The sequence below is a fragment of the Nicotiana sylvestris genome, chromosome 8, assembly GCF_000393655.2.
Source record: "Nicotiana sylvestris chromosome 8, ASM39365v2, whole genome shotgun sequence".
Lineage (NCBI taxonomy): Eukaryota > Viridiplantae > Streptophyta > Magnoliopsida > Solanales > Solanaceae > Nicotiana > Nicotiana sylvestris.
Window position 1 is genome coordinate 16,340,552 of NC_091064.1, and position 20,023 is coordinate 16,360,574.

General features: G+C 38.7%; 1 pseudogene; it reads left to right on the forward strand.

Moving 5' to 3' along the window:
* The window catches only part of LOC104215035 (uncharacterized), a 38,429-nt pseudogene extending 18,630 nt beyond the window's left edge, over positions 1-19,799 (forward strand).
* The last annotated feature ends 224 nt before the right edge of the window (positions 19,800-20,023 follow it).

Genomic DNA, 20,023 nt, shown 5'->3' on the forward strand with positions numbered 1-20,023 from the left:
ATCTTTCTCAAGCAACCTGCACAAGGGAGAGGAAGTTTTCGAGAAATCTTTAATGAAACGACGATAAAAACCTGCATGGCCCAAGAAACTGCGAATGCCTTTGACAGATATCGGTGGAGGCAATTTTTCAATCGCTTCCATCTTTAGGGCATTCGCACGCATACGTGCCATAAGGACACGTAAAAGTGGTCTTCTCTTGGTCCTCTGGAGCTATAACAATCTAATTATACCCCGAGTAACCATCTAAGAAGAAGTAGTACTCCTGGCCAGCTAATCTATCAAGCATTTGTCCAATAAAGGGGAGGGGAAAGTGGTCCTTCCGGGTGGCATTGTTCAATTTTCTATAATTAATGCAAATTCTCCACCCGGTGACAGTTCTTGTATGTATTAAATCATTATTCTCATTAACTACTACAGTCATCCCCCCTTTCTTGGGTACACATTGGACGGGGTTTACCCATTTGCTGTTTGAGATAGGAAATACAATACCTGCATCGAGCTACTTAATCACTCCTTTTCCTACCACCTCTTTCATGATTGGATTGAGTCGGCATTGTTGCTCTACACTAGGCTTGTGTCCGTCCTCCATAAGGATTTTGTGCATGCAGAAGGCTGGACTAATGCCCTTAATGTCAGACATAGTCCACCCAAGTTCTCGCTTGTGCTCACGTAACACTCTCAACAACTTTTCTTCCTGCAATTTAGACAAGTCAGACGAGACAATAACAGGTAAAGTGTCAGAGTCACCCAATAAGCATATTGCAGATGAAGTGGAAGGGGTTTAAGTTCCAATTTTGGGGCTTCCTCAATTGACAGCTTTGGAGGAGGCCCCTCTGGTCTATTCAAAGGCTCGAAGGGGTGCGTCCCTTGCAGGTACGCACAAGATGTATCAAGGATGTGCATCATCTCCTCAACCTCCTCACCAACCCCCAGGCTATCAAACAACATAAGTGCTTTCTCTAGAGAATCGTCTAGATATACACTCGGATAATGAATCTGCTCATCGGCCTCAACAGCAGATATCATTGAGAGCTCCTCATAGTGGCGGGGAAGTTGGATTGCTCTGTAGACATTAAAAACTGCTTCCTCGTCATCTACCCTCAAAATCATCTTTCCCTCTCTCACTTTGATAATTGCATCACCAATAGCTAAGAGAGGTCACCCCAATATGATTGGAACCAGTTCGTCAGCCTCATAATCAAGGATAATGAAATCAGCAGGGAAGATGAATTTCCCAATCTGCAGCAATACATCTTCAATCACCCCTTCAGGGTGTGCTATCGATCTGTTAGCCAGCTGTAGCATCACAGTAGTGGGCCTTGGAGCTCCCAGGCCCAGTTGCTTGAACAAGGACAGGGGCATTAGATTTATGCTCGCCCCCAAATCGCAAAGAGCACGACCCACATCAATATTGCCAATGCGCACAGGAATCGTGAAGCTGCCAGGATCCTTAAGCTTTTGAGGGAGCTTATTTTGGACCCTTAAAGTGCACTCCTCAGTAAATGCCACTGTCTCAAATTCAGTTAATCTTCTCTTGTGAGCCACTATATCTTTTATGTATTTAGCATACTTTGGAATTTCACGAAGCACATCAACAAGTGGGATATTCAATTGAACCTGGCTCAACATAGAGAGGATTTTTGTGAACATGCGATCGTTATTCTTTTTCTGCAATCTCTGAGGAAAAGGTGGTGGTGGTCTTGGGGCCTCCACTGGCTCTAAAATTTCAGCAGCATTCTTTGGCTCTTGAGTCACTTTAGGGATCAACTCTCCCTCAGGTATGGGATTGTCTTTCTTTTTCTTTGGCACTTCCTCTAGCTCCCTACCGTTTCTAAGTGTAACTGCATTCACTTGAGGGTTCTTTTCTGTATCACTGGGGAGGGCGCCTGCAGGTCTAGTGTTTTGATTTGTTGCTAACTGCCCCATTTGCCTTTCAAGATTTCTGAAGTCGGTCCTGAGTTGCTGATTGTCAATCAACAACTTCTTTAGCAGATCATTGGTACTTTCTTCCATTTGTTGGGGTGGTCTCTGAGGCTGATTGAAATTCCCTTGGGGTCTATGCTGATTCTGATTCTGCTGATTTCCACCCCATGAGAAGTTGGGATGCTTCCTCCAATTTGGATTGTAAGAATTCCCGTATTGTGCATGCTGATTCGGTGGACCTCTGTTCTGTTGCCCCACATAATAGATGGATTCTGGATTCGTAGGGCACATATCACTCATATGACTGTCGCCATAGAGTTTGCAGCAAATAATCATTTGTTGTACGTGTTGCATTGTCTGTGGTTGCTGCATTGTCATCCTAGTCATCTGATTGGCCAGCTTTGCAATATCAGCTCTCATGGCTGACACTTCGTCTAACTCAAGTAACCCAACTGATTTTTTGCTTAACTGCCTTTCGTGAATCACCCTCACCTTGCCAGTTATTATCATTAGTAGTGAAGTTATTCAGCAAGATTTGGATTTCACTGTACGGTCTGGCCATGCAACTACCCCTACAAGCTGAATCAAGATTCATCTTTGAAGCATCATCTAACCCAATATATCGTCCGTCTGGCAATGATGAGGACAGTCTCTGAGCATCTTCTTGTACCTTTCCCATGCTTGACGCAGTGTCTCGCTAGCTCGTTGTTCAAACCCAAGAATTTGACTCATCAATACCTTTGTTTTCTTAGTGGGAAAAAACTTGATTAAGAATTTCCTCGCCAGATCATCCCAAGTGCGGATTGAATTTGCTGGCTCTTTATTCAACCACTCCTTAGCTTCCCCCAATCAGTGGAAAGGGGAAAAGTGTCAGCCTGACATAGTCTTTGGAAACGTGCGGATAGTTGTAGGTATCCGTAATTTCCAAGAAATTCTGAATGTGCCTCTGCGGGTCTTCATAAGGTAAACCCACAAACAGCCCTGTGGATTGGATCAGCTGCACCATGTATTGTTTCAGCTCAAAGTGCCCAGTGATGTCAGGCTTCACAATAGCCTGAGTCATATTAGCCAGACTGGGCCTTGTGGCTTCAATCACCGCGCGTTCCTCATTACCTGCCATCTCAATTGGCTGTGGTTGAACTACGATGTCCAACTCTCTTTCAATTCTGGTTCTAGCGTCCACCTCCCTCCTCAATTTGTGAAGTGTTCGTTCAATTTCGGGATCGAGAGGAAGGAGATTGTTTGCGCTTCTACTTCTTCGCATTCAATAGAAACTCTTGTATTAGCACAAACAAAGTGAACTGAGAGTTAAAACTCGAATAAATAAATAATAAAAGCTCAATTCAGTCAAGTAGCTAATTTCTAAGTCCCCGACAATAACGCCAAAAACTTGTTGTGACCAAAAACACTCACGCAAGTGTACGTGATCGTCAAGTAATAGAGTAGTGAGTATAGTATCGTTCCCACAAAGACTTATGATTAACTGTTGACTGATTCAAACCCAATTTCTGTCTCTACCCAAGAGATTGTTCACAAAAGAGAGATGTAATTGTTTTACTGCTTAAACTATAAAGAATTAATCTAACTAAAGCAAGTAACCAAACGAATAGCAATTTCGAGTAACAAACAGTAGGAGAGGATATTCCAGGGTCACAGGCATAGTTAGCAATCATGTTGTGTTCTTGGCTTAGAATGACTAATCAATTTATCTGGGTTATTGATTGACAGGGTTGATATTACTCATAAGAATCTGTCAAGTTCTTACTTGCCTATTCAAGTCAACTCAATGCCTATATGTCTATGGAATTAAGATTAACAAGAACGCATTTACAATTCCTGTATTTCAACCAAGCAAGGCAATTGAGAATATGTCTATCCCAATTGCGAATCCGTTCCCCGAGACCCGGGTTCAAGAACTTGCTCTATTTAATTCTATATGCAATCTAAAGTTCCCACTTTCGAGTTCAACTAAAGATTCGTAGATAGTATTTCACTGTTAGCTACTCAGCAAAATAATTGAACGCAGAATTAAATAAACAACCCAATATGATAAACTCACTTTGTCAAATTAAACTCCAAATAACAACATTCATGTTTTACCCATGACCCCAGAATAATGGGTCTTAGCCACTCATACTAGTGTTCATCCCAAATAAGTTCAATTTCATCACAAAATAGCAAAAACAAGAGAAGAAAAGAAGAACTTGATGGTCAAAACTCCTCCTTGCCTCTTGCCTCTCTATTTCTTGCACTAAACTATGAAAATCCCTGATGATTTAACCTTGGGCGAGCTTGACTTTATATATGTCAAGTGGGTTTCTCTCCAGATTTCCAATTTTAACCCTAAATAACGTTTTTCCGGACCGGACACGCGCGAGCTCGTGCATAACTTCGCGCGTTTCTTCGCACATGATTCTGCCTCGGCCTTTCTTACTCGCGAACTCCTGCGTGCCTTCGCGCACCTGGAGCTTGATTTCGTCCATTTTTTCATCTCGTCCCTGCGCGCACTCAACTCCGAGGGGTTGTTCTTGCTCATAAATCATTCTAATATCCTCTTGAAAGCATCATACAGGCTCCTCGTCCTGCAATGTATACATATCACAATTAAAGCCTATTTTTCATCAATTAACCATAATGTCATTGGACTATAATCAAGCGGAAGCATAAACAATAGCTAAATCACCTAGATTTCACCTATTATCACATTCCTCTTAATTTCATGTTGTTCTTATTTTATATATATATATATATATATATATATATATATATATATATATATATATATATATATATATATATTTCATATTATTTTTGTGGTGTTACTAATATTGTCTTCTTTTGTCTTTTTGTCTTCTTGGGCCGAGGGTCTTTCGGAAGCAGCCTCTCTACTCCTTTGGGGTAGGGGTAAGGTCTGCATACACACTACCCTCCCCAGACCCCACTAGTGGGATTTCACTGGGTTGTTGTTGTTGTACCTGCTTGGCCTAACTGATCAACTCCTCATTACTCTCTGTGATAAGTAAATCATCAACATATACCAGAATCATTACCATTCCTCCTTGTTTCTTCAATGTAAACAGAGAATAGTCATGACTACTATGAGTGAAACCTGCTGCAAGTAAAACATCTGTCAATTTTATGTTCCACTACCTGGAAGCTTGCTTGAGTCCATACTTAAGCAACCTATGTCTTTCTGCTCTTCCTGCTTCTTAAAGCCTGTTGGCATCTCCATGTACACTTCTTTACAGGGATCACCTTGTAAAAAAACATTGTAAACATTTATTTGGTACAAAGTTCAGCCTCTAGAGACAGCCAGTTCTATAACAGATCTCACTATGACCATCTTGGGCACATGAGAGAAGATGTCATGATAGTCAAGCTACTCCTGTTGACTATAGCCTTTTGCAACTAACCTGGATTTAAATTTTTTAATTTCCCATTGGCTGTACTTAATCTTGTATACCCATTTAGATCCCACGGTCCAAGGCTTAAATCTCCTGTTGCATTGCCTTGATCCATTTGGCATCCTTTGCTGCCTATTTAAAGGTTTGTGGCTCTACCAAAGTCTGAGAATTTAGCTAGGTAGCTATGATAAGTTGGAGTAGTGTTGTCATCGGATAGGTAGTTGGTCAAGGGATATTGCTAGATACTGTGTTGGGGGCCACATAATCCTTCATCCAAATAGGCTCCTTAGATTCCCTTGTGGATTTTCTAATAAGAGGAGGAACACTTTGTGTTGGTGCTGAAGAGGTTGCTTCCTGTGAATCCTGTTCTTGTAATGACTCTCCAGGTAGCATCTCTTCATCTTGAGCTACTGATTCCTGCTCTAGAAACTGACTCCTTATTACTAGTTAGAATGACTAAAGGGGAGAACAAGATTTAGTCATACCTCAAGGATTATATCCATCAAATCAGATACCTAATGATTCAAGGGAAAACTCAAGTTGGTCACTTTTATAGGGAGGCCAATATTGTTGCGGACTCGCTTGCTAACATTGGAGTGGAGACTAAACATAAGAGATTCTTCACGCAAGCTATGGCCTTACCACGAAAGAGTAAAGCTTTGTTGAAGAATGATCAAAATGGCTTTATCCGCTTTAGAATCAGGTCCAAGAAGGGGCATTTCATATTTGATAATGTTTAAGACTACTCTCGTTGTATTCACATATAGTTTTCATTTCAAAGCTAGCTCCTTTATCTGTAACATGAGAGGGGAGTCCTCTCTTAGTCTTAGTGAAAGTTTAGACTATGCACATAATTATCCTAGAGTCTCAGTCACACTCCATGTATATCTAGAGGCTAAGATTTATGTCCTTTGTGTATTTTTTTGGATTGTCTAATAAACAGGTAGGGGTAATGGCAAACCCGCCACCACCACAGGGCAACATACTCTGGGTGATGGTTTGAATTTTTTTAAAAAAAAACCTAAGACTCTGAAGGATGCTCAACAATGTCAAGTGTAACACTGTCAATTGTAACTGGTTGCAATTTAGCATCCTAGATGCTCAAACTATGAACATCCGGAACTATTGAATGTACAAAGTTTTGAATTTTAGTAAAAGGAAACTCTGATTCCTTGAAACACATCTCTATTTACAAAGAATTGCTTGGTGGCTAGTTCCATCAACAGATATCCCTTCTGTCTATCAGAATATCCCATAAGGACTGCAACTCATGCTCTTGCAGCAAACTTATCACCTTTAGGCACTACAGTTGCGTAGCAGAGACATCTTATCACCTTCAAGTGAGCTAGAGATGAAGGTTTAGAATGCAACATTTCAAAAGGACTCTTCCCTTTGATGGCTGAAGATGGTGTTCTGTTGATCAAATATAGTGCAGCATTCACAAACACCCCAATATTTGAGCGGCATCTTGGACTGAAATCTTAATGCTCTTGCTACATCTAAAATATGTGTATGCTTTCTCTCCACAACTCCATTTTATTGTGGAATATGAGTGCAACTGCTTTGGTGTATCATCTCAAGACTCCGCAAAAATTCATTACATGGAGAATTAAAAAATTTTGTTCCATTGTCTGACCTTAGAGTCTTCACCATTGTCCCAAATTGGTTCTTTATCATCAGCAAAAAGTTTTTAATTGCAACTATGGCTTCAGATTTGAGTTGCAACATACACACCCATGTATATCTATTGAAGTCATCCACAACAGTCAAGAAATAGTATTTCTTATCAAATGTAGCAACTTTATAAGGTCCCCAAAGATCCATATGAACAAAAGAAAAGAGAAATTCAGCTCTGGAACTACTAGTAGGAAACCTAACCTGTTTAGCTAATGGACAGATTGGACATTTATTCAACAAATCATTATCTAGTGAGTGGAGAAGATTGCAGATTATGGCACATTTATTCAATAAATCATTTTCTACAGCACTTCCTAGGCTCATAGTCTTCATAACAATACCTGAAGGATGACCAAGCCTCATGTGCCATAATCTACAATCTTCTCCACTCACATTTACAGCCCGTCGATGTGTTTTGGCTTTATTATTATCACCTGCTTCCTTGTATATGCACGTATCTGCATTCTTCTTACCAATATCCCCTTCACCCTGCTAATGTAGAGATCCAGAAACAAAACAAAAAGTCGAGGACAAAAATTGATTGAACAGGAGAGTTCTCTGCTTAGTTTGGAGGCTAAGAACATGTTGAATTTGGGGTCAGGTACAAATAGCACATTGTTTACACCTTCAATTCCAAATAGAAGTGCTTGACCAATACATGAAGTTTCAACTTATCCCTGTGGGCAAATGGACTTTATCTTTAGATGACCTCTTAGAATTAGGATCATCTTTTGGCTATTTCTCAGTTGCTGTTGTATGATGAGTTGTACCTGAGTCTACAATCTAGTCATTTGCAAGAGTGTGTGACATTAGACAAGCAGCAGTACCTGCCATGTTAGCCTGACTGTCAGTGGTCTTCTTGTTTAGCAAACCTAGGATTTGCATGTATTTGTCCTCAATGAAATATGGTTCCTTACCAACAGAAGTGTTCTGCAGATCATTGGTTGAATAGCCCTGTGATTAAATATCTACATTTCTACATATATTGTTGACAACATTGAAGGATAATTGAGTACCACGACCAAATTGCCCTCTTCATTGCCATGACCATATTAGCAGAACCAAATTTCTTCTTTCCCTTAAATTCCTCAGGATAACCAATATTTCTATAACAATTTTCCTTTGTGTGGCCCTTAAGCCCACAATCTTCACACTGTAGGAAAAGGTTTTTATCTGTGTAACCTTGACCTTTACCAACCTGCATAGCAATTGGATCATTTTTCTCATTCACTGAGCCTAGACCAGGAGAGTGTTGTGATCCGTCCTTGATTACCATAGCATATGCTTGATTAATAGAAAGAACACTGGATTTCAAGAGAATTTGTCTTCTAGCTTGACCTTAAGAATCATTTAAACCACTAAGGAATTGTAATAACCTTTGCTGCTGAGGATGTTCAACATAATCTTTCGAATTTGGAGCAGGCACTAAGGCATCATATTCATTCCAAAGACTCTTCTACTTAGTGAAATAGGTGGAAACAGAATCAATACCATGTGATAGAGTGGCAATAGCTCTGTGCAATTGGAAGATTCTTATGGGATTCACCTTGTCAAATCGCTCTCTCAAATCTTCCCACACAAGATGTGCATTAGAAGCATATGCAATTCCACTGGGGAGTTTTGTGGACATCGTGTTCATCAGCCATGAAAGGGCAATCACATTACAAGTTTTCCATTGCTCATGCAACTCTGCCTAACATGGCTCATTTGTGCAGGTGCAAGTTAAAAAACCCTAACTTCCTCTTCCCTAAAAGGGCATTCTTCCTTGTCCTGCTCCAAAGCCCATAGTTCTCAGATCCTGTAAGCTTAACAGGGATTAGAACAACGGCCGGAGTATCCGATGCACCAAGGTATAGTGGATATGTGTACAAAATTGTTGATTCTTCCATTGACAAACTGAAAAAACAGGAAATAAAGGCGATCTGCGGAATCGATGAAATCTGAAGAAGAAACTTAATTCGCGTATACTACCAGCACCATGCTGAAATATACGACAATCATTGAGCAAGAGCATGAGCTTCAAAGCTCTCTAATGGCGGAAGCTTCAAGAAGAAGAGAAATGAGGAATGTGTTAGATGAAAATGATAACCACCAACTTGATTATACACCGCTAAGAGCTTATACACAAAAGCTAAGCTAAGCTACCTGTCTTTCTAACAAACTGACTAACCCAATTAACTAACTTATACAAATCTGTCACATAAGAATTAGTCACCACCAATGAAGCATTGCCATGTATACACTCTATATGAGACCATAACTCACAATAACACTATAACTATTTGGATAGTCGAATAGTTTCTTATTGTAATTTTATAACATTTTTTACTAATCTTAATTACAAAATTTGTAACTTATAGTACTCCTTTTGTTTTAATTTATATGATGATGTTTGACTGACCATCAAGTTTAAGAAAAAAAAATAGTAAAACTTTTGAAATTTGTGATTTAAAACAAGCTCTAGAAAGAAATTCATGTGGCTCTAAATCATCCCATTAAGGATAAAATGAGAAATTTAATTAAATTGTTTCGTACAGACTAAAAAGTAAAGAGCGTCACATAAATTAGGACATAGGAAGTAACATTCTAAAATACATTTTAATACAAATAACTTAAAATACTATTCTACTTTTGAGCAGTCTTTGAATGTGGAGATTTTATTTTACAAAATAAAGGAATTGATGTTCAAATTGAGATAAAATTGAATGGTTTGACCCTTGTACTATGTTATCAGTTGTTGTTTTTGAAATGGAGTATATGTTAACATTTTTCTTTAAATTTTCTATATACATATATTCAAACAGTAGATAATGAGTGACGTGCAATCACTGCTTATATGTTGGATGTTGTGATTAGTTAATTTTCTTTTCCCCTTGTTAAATTTATAATCTTGCAGGGCGATATATTTGGGAGAGACATTCTGCAGTTATATAAGCATTAATAACAGCTCCAACTTTGAAGTTAGAGCTGTTACCATCAAGGTGATTTGCTCGCTTAGCTGATTACTATGAGAAGCTACTGTAAATAGTGATAGAGATGCTGTGGATTATTCAACCTGTTGATAAGCAAGATCCTTACTATTTTGTCTGGGGGCATCAATTTGTAAGGTGGCAAGGCTGAATACGTGCTCTTTGGCAAAAGTATTAAATGAAGTTTGGTGCTGTACATTAGCCGGGGGTTTACTTCTCTATCCTAGAAAATAAAATTGATAAAAAAAGTTTTTTCCTTGGTTTACCCTGTTTGAGTGCTTACTGCATTTTAGTGCGCAAGTATGATAAACTTTTCAAAAAACTACACAAATATAACCAAATAGTTTTTCTACTTAGCGAATTGTCTGAAAGAATGATGTGCTTCTGGTGTAGAAAATTTCTTTGGAAAAATAATAAATGGAGAATAGTAGTGTCATCGCAATCTTCTGGTCATAGAGTTGCCTTTTCCATATTTAGGAATGTGCACACATAGAGGACATTCTCGACTAAGTAGATATATAGACAACAGGCTATTGCATTTTGTATATGTGTGGCCTTTATGCTCTTGTATTGATCATTTTGGCTAAACTAAGCTACTTATTGAAAGCCGTTAGTCAAGCTTTCATATTTTTGGAAAGTATGGTCCAAATGTATCTTACACCCACCGTCAAAATGTATCATACACTGAAGAAAATGAATTTGCTCAATGGGCATATTTGAGTCTGTGTGTGAGTGTACGGACAATGGAATGCCTCTTAAGCATGGCTTATGAAACTTCAGTTTCTATTATTTGATATGCTACAATTTTGCTACCGTGTGTATCTGGTATAAAGTGCTTTCATAGGTAATTGTCAAATGCATATAAAAAGCCTAGGAATCGTTTAGTGAAAAGGGTGAGATAAATATCTACCTGGACAAGTTAGACCTCAAGCCTCTCTGATTGAGAGTCAAGTACAGGGATCTTGTTTTTCATATTATCAGTTTTGTAAGCTGCTAGAAACTTTCTAACCTTTTGAATTCTTATCTCTTGGCTCTACGAACTGCTTTATAGAAGTGATTCAATTTTCTACAGGCAGAAATCCAAACAGAGAGGCAGAGGATACTTCTTTTAGATACTTCTAAATCACCTGTGGAATCAATGCGTGCTGGAGGGAGATATTGTTGCGGAAGCTAAATGTATATAATGTGAATAAGTCACAACTACTATACCAAAAATTATGACAGTCCCCAAATAATAAATAAGACAATAAAGCAATAATAAAGGGAACACCAGAATTTACGAGGTTCGGCTAATTTTGCCTACTTCTCGGACACAGCCAATATTTTATTCCACTCCAAAATACAAGTGAAATAATACTAAAGAGAGAAGATACAAATGCCTTAAACAGATGAGAAGGCAAATAAGAGGTGTGTTTCAATCCCAAACATTAGGCCTTCTTTTATAGGGGAAAAATCCCCCCAAACTTAACTCCCAACCAATGTGGGACTTTGGCATTTTGCCAAACTTCAACAAATCTCCACCTTGGCAAAATTCCACATTTTCAATTCTCTCTCAATAACAAATTTTGGTTGTGTCTTCATCTTCAATCTTCAGTGTTCAACAATGTTGATCAAATCCAAACAATGTTGAAACTTGATCGCAGTCACCACCTTAGTTAGCATATCAGCAGGATTCTCCGTAGTATGAATTTTCTTCACTGTGACTCCTCCTTCTTCTATGATTTCTCGTACGAAATGATACCGAACATCAATATGCTTCGTCCTTGCATGATAAACTTGGTTCTTCGCTAATTGAATAGCACTTTGACTATCACAAAAAATTGTGATACCTTTTTGTTCAACACCAAGCTCCTTTAGCAATCCTTGAAGCCAAATTGCCTCCTTCACAGCCTCTGTAATAGCCATGTACTCTGCCTCTGTTGTAGACAAAGCAACTGTTGACTGCAAAGTGGACTTCCAACTAACTGGTGCTTTTGCAAAAGTAAACACATAACCAGTAGTTGATCTTCGTTTGTCCAGATCACCCGCAAAATCTGAGTCACAATATCCAACTACAGACTGATTGTCTTCCTGCTCAAAAACTAACCCGACATCTACAGTATTATGAATATACCGTAGAATCCACTTCACAGCTTGCCAATGCTCCTTCCCTGGATTGTGCATATATCTGCTAATAACTCCAACAGCTTGTGAAATGTCAGGCCTTGTGCAAACCATTGCATACATCAAGCTACCAACAACATTTGCGTATGGTACCTTTGACATATACTCTCGTTCAGCTTCATCCATTGGCGACATAATAGTACTTAGCTTAAAATGGGAAGCAAGTGGAGTACTAACTGGCTTAGTCTTGTCATCTATGCCAAAACGTTGAAGTACTCTCTTCAAATATTCCTTTTGAGATAAACAGAGTTTCTTTGAACGTCTATCTCTAATTATCTCCATGCCAAGAATTTTCTTTGCCTCACCCAAATCCTTCATCTCGAACTCCTTCTTCAGTTGAATCTTCAACTTATCAATTTCTTCCGAATTCTTGGAAGCTATCAACATATCATCAACATATAGGAGAAGATATACAAAGGAACCATCTTTAAGCTTGTGCAAATACACACAATGATCGTATTTGCTTCTCTTGTACCCTTGCCGCAACATAAACTCGTCAAATCGCTTGTACCATTGTCTAGAAGATTGTTTCAATCCGTACAACGATTTTTCAAGTTTGCACACCATATTTTCTTTTCCAGCAACTTTGAATCCTTCTGGCTGAGTCATGTAGATTTCCTCCTCCAAGTTTCCATGTAAAAACGCAGTTTTTACATCCATCTGAACTAGTTCCAAATCCAATTGTGCTACCAAAGCCAACATAATTCTAATGGAGGAATGTTTTACAACTGGAGAAAATACTTCATTGTAATCAATTCCCTCCTTTTGAGCATATCCTTTGGCCACCAATCTTGCTTTGTAGCGAACATCTACTTGGTTAGGAAATCCTTCCTTCTTTGCAAATACCCATTTGCACCCAATTGCTTTCTTTCCCTTCGGGAGATTGGCCAATCTCCATGTATGATTCTGATGAAGGGACTGTATTTCATCATTCATGGCAATCCTCCACTTATCTTCTTCTGAACTTTGGACAGCGTCTTTATAAGTAGTAGGAACATCATCAGCTACAATTGAGGTTGCACAAGCAACCGTCTCTATGAGACGAACATGTTTCGTTATTGTTCTTTTTGGCCTGCTGGTTGCTATTGATTCAAGTTGTTGTTGAGGTTCCTGAGTTGGAATCTCCTCTACTGGCTCTCCTTCCAGAGGGTAATCTTCATTTGTTTCCTCCTCTGCTTCTTGTGTAGGAAAAATAAATTTTCCCTCAAACTCCACCTGCTTAGAAGCACCTTTATTTTGTTTGGTGTCTTCTGTTACCTTATTTACCATAGCAGATTCATCAAAGGTAACATCTCTGCTGAATATTACTTTCTTTGTCATAGGACACCATAAGCGATATCCTTTGACTCCAGAAGTAATTCCCATAAAAATAGCCTTCTTTGCCCTTGGATCCAATTTTGACTCCGTCACATGATAATATGCAGTTGAGCCAAACACGTGCAAAGAGTTATAATCTACAGCAGGTTTTCCGTACCATTTTTCAAATGGTGTTTTGCCATCAATAGCAGCAGATGGTAGACGATTAATGAGGTGGCATGCATATGTAATTGCCTCAGCCCAAAATTCTTTGCCCAAGCCAGCATTGGACAACATACACCGTACCTTCTCCAGCAAGGTCCGGTTCATACGTTCTGCCACTCCATTCTGTTGTGGTGTATGTCTAACAGTGAAGTGTCGGACGATGCCATCATTTTCACAGACCTTATTGAAATGATCATTTTTGTATTCACCTCCATTGTCTGTGCGAATACACTTGATCCTCTTGCCTGTTTGATTCTCCACCATCGTCTTCCATTTGAGAAAAATTCCCAGCACTTCATCTTTGTTTTTCATTGTATACACCCACACTCTTCGAGAAAAATCATCAACAAAGGTTACAAAATAGTGCTTCCCACCCAATGAAGGTATTTTGGAAGGACCCCAAACATCAGAGTGTACATAATCCAAAATGCCTTTAGTATTATGGATCGCTGTACCAAATTTAACCCTTGTCTGTTTCCCTTTAACACAATGCTCACAAAACTCCAAGTTGCAAGCCTTGACTCCTTTTAACAATCCTTGATCTGATAGAGTTTTCAAGGATTTTCCTCCAGCATGTCCCAAGCGCATGTGCCATAGCTTGGTTGCTTCTGCCTCTTTGTCGTCACTGGATGTCACTGTCGCTGTCCCAATAACTGTACTGCCACAATAGCGGTACATATTATTATTCTTCCGATTAGCCTTCATTACCACTAGTGCACCGGAACATACTCTCATCACTCCATTTTCTGCAATGATTTTAAACCCTTTTGATTCCAGGGCTCCCACAGAGATGAGATTCTTCTTCAAATCCGGTACATATCGAACATCTGTTAATGTTCTGATCATTCCATCATGGTTCCTTAATCGTATTGAACCAATGCCATATGAGGTAAGAGGGCTGTTATCCGCTGTGTGGACGACTCCATATTCTCCTTCTTGAAATTCCACGAACCAGTCCTTGTTGGGACACATATGATAGCTACAAGCCGAGTCCATCAACCATATGTCTGATGATGTTGATGACTCTGTTGTAACTAATGAGAAGTCTGAATCATCACAATCAGCTACATTTGAATCCATAATGGCCTTTCCATTGTTATGTTTGGCCTTATTCTTCAACTTCGGACAGTCTTTCTTCCAGTGCCCTTTTTCTCGACAAAAGGCACATTCATCTTTGCTGGGTCTGGATCTTGACTTGGATCTTCCCTTCTTTGTCCTCGTTTGACTTTGAGGACGACCCCTCACAAATAGTGCTTCTCCTTCTCCGCCCTTCTGTTTTTCTCGCTTTCTTTGTTCATAGCTGTACAAAGCCGAACAAACTTCTCTAAGAGAAACTTCGTCATTTCCATGGAGTAGAGTAGTTTCAAGGTGCTCGTACTCATCAGGAAGTGACGCCAACAACATCAAGGCCAAGTCACCATCATCATAAGTTGTATCCATATTTTGCAAATCTGTGACCAACTTATTGAAACTGGTGATATGTTCATTCATCGTGGTACCAGGAACATAGGTGAAGTGAAACAGTCTCTTCTTCATGTACAATTTATTTTGACTATTTTTTTCAAAAGTTTATTCTCCAGTGCTTTCCATAATTTACTTGCAGAAGTTTCCTTTGTGTATGGATATTTCTGCTCTCTAGCAAGGTAGGATCGAATGGTACCGCAAGCAACACGGTTGAGAATCTTCCAATCTTCTTCTCCAATAACATCTGGTTTCTTTTCTTCAATGGCCAGATCTAGCCCTTGTTGAAAAAGGACATCTAGAACCTCGCCTTGCCACATCCCAAAATGTCCGGACCCGTCAAATATTTCTACCGCAAATTTCGCATTTGACACAATTCTTGTCATAAGCGAAGATGCCAATGATGACGTATTGTTGACACTTGATGTAGATTCTTCTTGTTTATTGTCTCCCATCTTTGACACAAATATTATTTAATAGCTGACGACACAAATCAAGATTATTTCCTTTCTGGTGTGGAAGATCAGACTAAGCTGCAACCACAGAGCATACTCAGACAGAACCTTGACTCAGTTACCAAGATAAATCTTTTCTGATGTGGAAGATCAGACTATGCTGCAACCACAGAGCATACTTAGACAGTACCTTGGCTCTGATACCAATTGTTGCGGAAGCCAAATGTATATAGTGTGAATAAGTCACAACTACTATACCAAAAATTATGACAGCCACCAAATAATAAATAAGACAATAAAGCAATAATAAAGGGAACACCAGAATTTACGAGGTTCGGCTAATTTTGCCTACTCCTCGGACACAGCCAATATTTTATTCCACTCCAAAATACAAGTGAAATAATACTAAAGAGAAAAGATACAAATGCCTTAAACAGATGAGAAGGCAAATGAGAGGTATGTTTCAATCCTAAACATTAGTCCTTCTTTTATAGGGGAAAAATCCCCCCCCAAACTTAACTCCCAACCAATGTGGGACTTTGGCATTTTGCCAAACTTCAGCAGATATGACTTCATTGTGGAACATGATGTGAAAGAACTTGGTGCACACACGTAAGTTTCATGATAAAATTTGTGTTCTATGTTGATAGTAACCTTCTATCAATATGATAGTTCACTTATTCAATTGCTTCACTTTTTAGGTTGGTATGCACTGCTCTTTATAGCGACAATGATGGTGAGCGTAAATATCTTCCACAATATTTCAAATTTATGGTCGCAAACCCACTTTCTGTTAGAACAAAGGTACATCCAAAAACCTGTGTTGTTTTAGCAATTTTATTCTGATAGGATTCTATATGCTTTACATCCTATGCATTGGGACAGTTCTTTAATATATTTTTCTGCTATTCTAATATATTTCATATTTGCTTCTTTATTATTGATTAATTTCTCAAGTCTGGACGTGCTTTTTTAAGATAATAACTGTTGTTTGTTTCTGCAGGTTCGCGTTGTTAAGGTAGGTTGGTTTAAGCTCATTGAGTGTAAGTTCATTATCTTGCATTCTTACTGGTAGGCTGAATATCTTAGGAAAATAGGTCAAGAAAAGTCAGTTTTGCAGTTATTATTTCAATTTCAATCATTGGGATGTCTCAATTAAGGCCAATTTGTGATAACATAGCATCTAACTTACCACTTTCATAAATCTGCAACATACTGCCACCAATCCAATTTGCTTATATGGAATGTCAGTTATTTCTACTCATTTGGGCAGTTTTCTGTCCCTAAAAGGATAATGTGAGATCGCATTTGATTTTTAATATTACAAACCATCTTGTCTCTTGAGAATGATCTACCAGAAGCAGCAATATCAGCTTCTGCATTTCTATTACTTTTCCTGTTTATGACAGTAAAGTCTTTTTCCATCCCAGGAAACTACCTTTTTGGAGGCTAGCATAGAGAATCATACAAAATCTAATCTCTTTATGGACCAAGTTGATTTTGAGCCAGCTCAGCATTGGAGTGCTACAGTACTAAGAGGTGTTGATCATCAACCAGAAAGCAAACAGCCAATGAGGTTGACTAATAGATTTTTTCTCTTTTACAATGGGAATTGCTGCTTTATTTTGGTTTTAAATGTTGATGTGATCACCAGTTGGTGTTAGCATTCACCTTTGTTCCCTTGACTAGCCTTTGCTGATATATTTTGATCTGCCAGTGATGTATTTAAGCCCCCTGTTCTCTTAAGATCTGGAGGCGGAGTCCATAATTTCCTCTACCAATTGAAATTATCATCCGATGGCTCTTCATTGCCGAAGGTGGAGGGAAGTAATGTCTTGGGCAAACTCCAGATAACTTGGCGCACAAATTTGGGAGAACCTGGACGCCTTCAGACACAACAAATTCTTGGAAGTGTAAGTCAAATGATTTCTAATGATGAATTTTTATGCGCTCTTAAGGTATTTGTTTCTTACCTTGCAGCCTATTGCCCGTAAAGACATTGAGCTAAGAGCAGTGGAAGTGCCATCCATTATCATGCTGGAGAAACCTTTCGTAGTAAGTCTGCATTTACATTACTATAGCGCATTTCTCTTTATACAGTGTGTTAATTGCTGCTTAAACTAGTGGATTTGGGATTATTACACGAGTCCTTTTATCTACAGTATTGGTGAGAAGTTTGTCCATTTGAATTGAATTTGCTTCTTTTCTGTCTTACGCTTGCAATTTGTCTGTCATGAAACTGGGTGTCTTTGTGGGCACTTCTGTAGGTACGGTTGAATCTCGCAAACCAGACAGACAGGTTGCTGGGCCCTTTTGAAGTTTGGGTGTCACAAAGTGAATCACTCGATGAGAAGGCTGTTATGGTTAATGGTCTTCTAACAATGGTGAGACACTGAAATGGCTTCTGCACGAGCTGATGAGCTTAAACCTCTCCTACAATTGATGAAATTTCCTTCTTTTTATTGAAGCTCTTGTTTGGTGCATGCGTTTTTGTTCTGTTACTAATTGTCATACTCATTCTTAGCACTGTGATTGTGTCATATTGTTAATCTTGCACTTTGATGTGCAAGTTCAATTCTCTATCATAATTTCTACTTCATCTACGAGTATACTTTCAGTTAATCTTTTCTATTTGTAGTGTTGGGCATATGATTGCAGCTGTTTTTTCTCCTCTTCTTGTCGATTCTAAACTTCTCTGCGGGTACTGGATCCCTAACTCTTCTTCCTTGAACAGCATTTGGCGCAGGTGGAAGCATTTAGCTCTTCAGAATTCCAGTTGGTGAGGATAATCTTTTATTTATTATTGTAAAATGGATAGCTCGAATGCACGTTTTATTGATAACAATGTCTATATCCTGATAGCTTCAAGAGTAAATTTTTTTTTTTTTTTTTTTTGATAAAGTAAGCTGTTTCATAGATTGGCATCAAGAAGATGCAGAGATTTCAAAAGTAGATATGGTAGCTCCATAACAAAATGTAGCTTCGAGAGATAGTTATGTTAATTGCAATTGTTTATTTGATTATTCAGTTGTTTAACATCATAAAAATGAATTTTGGTGCACTTTCCCATGTAGAACCTGATTGCTGTGAAGCATGGGGTACAGAAAATCACAGGCATTACAGTGTTTGACACGCGTGAGAAGAAAACATATGATTCTTTGCTGGAGTTGGAGGTTAGTTTCAGTTTCAGCTCACAGCACAGTTGATATGGAGGATAATGCTACTTTTCAATTTCATTCTCTTTCAGTTACTCCATTTTCTTTTTGTAGAACGCGGTTGCACCTTTCTAAGACTTGATTTTCCACACATCTTCTTTGGTTTAATTGTTGACCTATCTTCAGTACAGATCCAGACCACTGTATATTCTCATGCCATGCCACATGGGTTGATAAGAACAGTTTTTACCGGCAAATATGTTGCAAAAATCCAAAGCAGGGGTGGATGTAGAGGGGAAGATACGGGTTCATCTGATAGCTTTGGCTCGAACGTTGTACATATGTTAAAAAATTTGCTTAATTAGTACAAATGATTGATTACGGACCTAGTAAATCAATGAGTTGTGGTAGAATCCCGAACTAGATGCACCTGTGATCTGAAGTATGAGATGGCCTCAAATTGATCAATGACCACATCCTTAACTATTCATCCTACTTTTGCAGTTCAAAAATAGCAGCCCAAAAATAGATACATGCACAGGAATTTGTTGTCATATACATGTTCGAAAAACTTTTCAAAATTCTGGATGTCGTCTTATGCGATAACCTTGTATTATAGTTTTCATTTACCTCTTTGTTTTAACATTGTGTTATGGAGTAAGTGCATAGAATTTTGTTCTTCATGATGCTGCAGGTATTTATCGATTCACAGTAGGTACTTGAGCCAGATGTGGTTGCAAAATAATAGGAAGGCTGATCTGATTGAGGTTGGAGTTTCTGTTGGTTGAGAGTTTTTACAACTCGGAACATCAAAGTTGAGATCTAGCCAGTTCATTGTCAAAGGAATTCTCGTCGTACCAAACAGATGAGAAGGACACTTGACCGTTGAATGGTCCCAATGGATCTTAGCATTCATCCAGAAGATCATAAAATGATGTAACATGTGTTTTTCTCGATCAATCGGCAGTGTACACTAGCTAGCACATGTTATTTTCTTAGTATATAGTTTTGTGCCTGTCCTACTCTACCAATGTGCTACAATTTCTGATGAAGATCATTTTTCTTTGGTCTTCCCTTTGTCCATGTTCTTGTGTTGATTAGCAGTTTTTAACTTCGCTTTGTTGGCTATATTAAAAATGAAAAGAGGTTGAGAATGGTTTTGAGTTACAACTCCTTTCTCCTTTACAAGGGATTTGTTACTCAGTCTTACGAAGAGAATAATAGCTCGTTTGGTACGAGGGATAAGGGGTAATTAATCGCAGGATTAAATTTGAGATGAGTTCATTTCACATTTA